Source organism: Pholcus phalangioides, unplaced genomic scaffold, assembly GCF_987345545.1.
Source record: "Pholcus phalangioides strain wild (caught in Gottingen) unplaced genomic scaffold, Ppha-v1.0 ptg000021l_1, whole genome shotgun sequence".
In the NCBI taxonomy this organism is placed as follows: Eukaryota; Metazoa; Arthropoda; class Arachnida; order Araneae; family Pholcidae; genus Pholcus; species Pholcus phalangioides.
Window position 1 is genome coordinate 13,711,162 of NW_028301614.1, and position 4,536 is coordinate 13,715,697.

At 41.0% G+C, this 4,536-nt stretch overlaps 1 non-coding gene across 1 annotated transcript; it reads right to left on the reverse strand.

Moving 5' to 3' along the window:
- Positions 1 to 237: 237 nt before the first annotated feature.
- Positions 238 to 309, reverse strand: TRNAE-UUC (transfer RNA glutamic acid (anticodon UUC)). The gene has a single exon. It is a non-coding gene; the product is annotated as a tRNA-Glu (tRNA).
- Positions 310 to 4,536: the final 4,227 nt, after the last annotated feature.

Below are 4,536 nucleotides of genomic sequence, written 5' to 3' on the forward strand. Positions count from 1 at the left end.
TGAAAGAAACTACTTTACCGCACACCAACTCCGGTCATATATCGCCATACGGCAATTTCCAACCAGTGGAGTTGGGTGGGAAATAAAGGTTCCATCCATCGGTCACCCTAGGCTCGGTAGGTAAAGAACTTTCTTCTGATATTCTATGCCCGGATTCGAACCCATGGACCTTGATGGTAACCTTCATAGTGGAAGACGAGCATCTTTACCACTGTGTCACTCGGGCGCCAAAAACACTTCCCATGCCGGGAATCGAACCCGGGCCGCCTGGGTGAAAGCCAGGAATCCTAACCACTAGACCACATGGGAAATTGAAAGAAACTGACCATGAACTGAAGGAAGTGACTTTCTTTTAACCTCAAACATGCCTTCACTACAGGACGATATTCCAAATGAAGCGTTACACGTACATGGATCATGGCGGCTACTACGGCTCGATAAGCACATTGCAAACCTGAGTACGGAAATTTCTGTCAATATATAAGGGAGAGTCTTCTGACCTCTTACATAGCAGTTCAGATTGATTACGATAAATAGTAAAAGGTTAATGACTCAGTCGACTGATGTAAAGTATATGCTATATATGAATTGACATCACCATCATCCTGCCACTCCAGCATCGTCATCGTGCCCCCCCCCCCGCCTTTGAAGTTGGTATTATGGGATTCCCAACTTCGAGGTGCGAATGCAAGCCGATCCCACCATTAAAAAGTCTCGCCACAGAAAGCAACAGGCCTACAATGGTAAAATCATCAAACATTACATTACACTCATAGTTCGAAAAATATGTGGTAGATGGCAGCACTATAACGAGCATTACACAGAAACAAGCTTTCACGTTAGGTTCACAACACGGACACGCACATTCGTACATGTACCAATTCGTTAGATGTTCCGCAGACGAAGAATATGACCGAGGTACATGTTTGGTTTAGTAGTAGTACTAGTGGCATTTGAAGTAAATCTCCGCCTATTTAGCTTTAAAATATGCAAAAACAAAAAAATAAATTCGAAAAAAATAATCATAGCATAAACCAAAGTACTCATATACAAATACAAATACAACGCCAAAACAGGCAAAATGCCCAACGAGGCGGCTGAGAAAAATATGCCCATAAAAATATGGATGTCATATATTTCAAAAATGTTTTGAGGGTTCAGCAAGTAGATGAGTGATTAGAAACTTCTGCTTAGTTAAAAAAAAGTAATTTTGTATTTACTACTTCATGATGTTCTCCGCCTCTATCCCGGATGCAAATAGGGTCACCAGTTTGGGAATTCTCATTGACGAGTGGCTTAGGTTTTCGCAGTGGTAAAAAAATCGAATAGAAAGCTTGGTCTCATTTTCAAAAAGGTCTCTTCGCGTTCTAGTCATTCTTCCGCTTTTTCGAGGCTTAGTTTGTCCTGGGCTGGAGTATGCTGTAAAGGTCTTAGAGACCATACCTACAGAGGAACATAGACTTGGTTGAAGGGGTGCAGAGAAGAGCTACGCTTGTCCTTATTAGCACACGGGGCTTGAGTTATGAAGAGATACTTCATTTTTTGAATATGTTTACGTTGGATGAACGCAGGCGTCGAGGAGATATGATCGAAGTTTTCAAAATTTTCAATGGGATGGATAGGGTGGACCATGAACTTTTAGTACACCACCAATCGACTGCTTTTACAAGGGCACACCAGTATCGATTGGCGAGGGACAATGCAAGGTTATGGTGTCGCAGGGAATTTTTCTCCAATAGGGTTGTTAATAAATGGAATAGCTTACCCCCGGAGGTAGTAAATTGTAACACAATTGACACGTTTAAAAAGAAATACGATAAACATGTTGGGGTAAATCGAGAAGCTCTATCCATTCTTAGAATAAGACAACCATAAGTATTCTTTATGAGCAGTGTATAATATTTTATCACGAGTATATATTGTTTATAATTTTTGTGATTGTGTTTTTAATTGGGTTGCTGTGTTTTTAAAATATATGACATCCATATTTTTTATGGGCATCTTTTTCTCAGCTACATCGTTGGGCATTTTGCCTGTTGTGGCATTGCATTTGTATTTGTATTTAACCCAATTAAAAATGCAATTAACAAAAAATTGTAAACAATATATACACATGATAAAATATTATACACTGCTCATAAAGAATACTTATGGTTGTCTTATTCTAAGAATGGATAGAGCTTCTCGATTTACCCCAACATGTTTATCGTATTTCTTTTTAAACGTGTCAATTGTGTTACAATTTACTACCTCCGGGGGTAAGCTATTCCATTTATTAACAACCCTATTGGAGAAAAATTCCCTGCGACACCATAACCTTGCATTGTCCCTCGCCAATCGATACTGGTGTGCCCTTGTAAAAGCAGTCGATTGGTGGTGTACTAAAAGTTCATGGTCCACCCTATCCATCCCATTGAAAATTTTGAAAACTTCGATCATATCTCCTCGACGCCTGCGTTCATCCAACGTAAACATATTCAAAAAATGAAGTATCTCTTCATAACTCAAGCCCCGTAGCTCTTCTCGGCACCCCTTCAACCAAGTCTATGTACCTCTGTCTGTATGGTCTCTAAAACCTTACAGCATACTCCAGCCCAGGACGAACTAAAAGGCGAATCCTCGAAAAGGCGGAAGAATGACTTCAGGAGAACGCGAAGAGACCTTTTTGACAATGAGACCAAGCTTTCTATTCGATTTTTTGACCACTGCTGAACAATGTTCAGAAACCCTAAGCCGCTCGTCAATGAGAATTCCCAAATCGGTGACCCTAGTTGCATCCGGGATAGTGACACCATTCAACTCGTAAGAGAACCGTGGCTTGTTCGAACCAAAATGAGCGACCATGTACTTATCAACGCCAAACGTGATGCTCCATTCATTTGCCCATGCTGCAATCCAGTTTAAGTTGGTCTGGAGCAACTCCCTATCGTTTTGATTCCCGATTACCCCCATTAGCTTCACATCGTCTGCGAATTTGGTAGTAATCCCATCGATACCCTGATCGAGTTTATCGATAAAAAGTGAAAAAAGTATGGGGCCAAGGACACTTCCCTGAGGAACTCCACTTGTGACGTCTGTCCAACCTGAGAATTCCCCGTTCACCTTAACTCGTTGCGACTTATCTCTTAACCACGATTCTATCCAATTCAGCAGGTTGCCCCAATTCCAATCTCGTGTAAACGCTTCACGAGTTTACCATGTTGCACACGATCGAATGCGTTCTGGAAATCAAGGTAAACAACATTTACATTTTTGCCCTTACCCAAAGCCTTAGTCACGCGATCATAGAAGCAAAGGAGGTTAGTTACACATGACTTCCCCTTCCTGAACCCATGCTGATTATCTGACAATACATTATTCTCGTATATCCACTTCACAAACTGCCTTTTGATGACAATTTACAAAATTTTCGAGAGGGAACTCGTCAAACTCACTGGACGAATTGGACACAGCTTCTCTACTATCCTTCTTATATATCGGAACAACATTAGCATGTTTCCAATCCCTTGGGAGGATACCCTCAGCTGCCCATGCTGCAATCCTGTTTAAGATGGACACTGGAGCAACTCCATATCGCTTTGATTCCCGATTACTCCCATTAGCTCCACGTCATATGCGAATTTGCTAGTAATCCTTTGCTAGTAAGTGAAAAAAGTATGGGGCCAAGGAAAATTTCTTTGAGGAACTCCACTTGTGACGTGTGTACAACCAGAGAATTCCCCGTTCACCATAACTCGTTGCGACTTATCTCTTAACCACGATTCTATCCAATTCAGCAAGTTGCCCCCTATTCCAATCTCGTGTAAACGCTTCAAGAGTTTACCATGTTGGATCGGATCGAATGCCTTCTGGAAATCAATGTAAACAACATCTACATTTTTGCTCTTAACCCAAAGCCTTACTCACGTGACCATAGAAGCAAAGGAGGTTAGTCACACATTACTTCCCAATCCTGGACCCATGCTGATTATACGACAATACATTAATTCTCGTCTATTCATTTCACAAACTGCCTTTTGATGACAATTTCCAAAATTTTCGAGAGGGAACTCGTCAAACTCACTAGACGATAATTGGACACAGCTTCTTTACTACCCTTCTTAAATATCGGAACAACATTAGCAAGTTTCTAATTCCTTCGGGACGATTCCCTCAGCAACACTACTACTGTAAATCTGTACGACTGGCCCCAACAATTCATTAGCACATTCCTTGAGGACCCTGGGATAGATATCATCTGGTCCTGGTGCTTTGCTTGCACATACATTTCTTAGAAGATTTAGGACCTCCACGTCTTCTACTTGAATATCGTTGAGGGTTTTATTACCCCATGCAACACCCGTATATCGAATATCATTATCTCCATTGAAAACCGACGCGAAAAAGTCATTGAAAGCACTCATAACTATGAACGAATTTTTCCCGCGTTACGATATTCGTCCGTTCCGTGCGTTAGTGATAACAACACCCGAATGATAATACCATCTGTGAATATAATAAGCGGCGTCAACTTTATTAAGTATTTAATTAGATAAA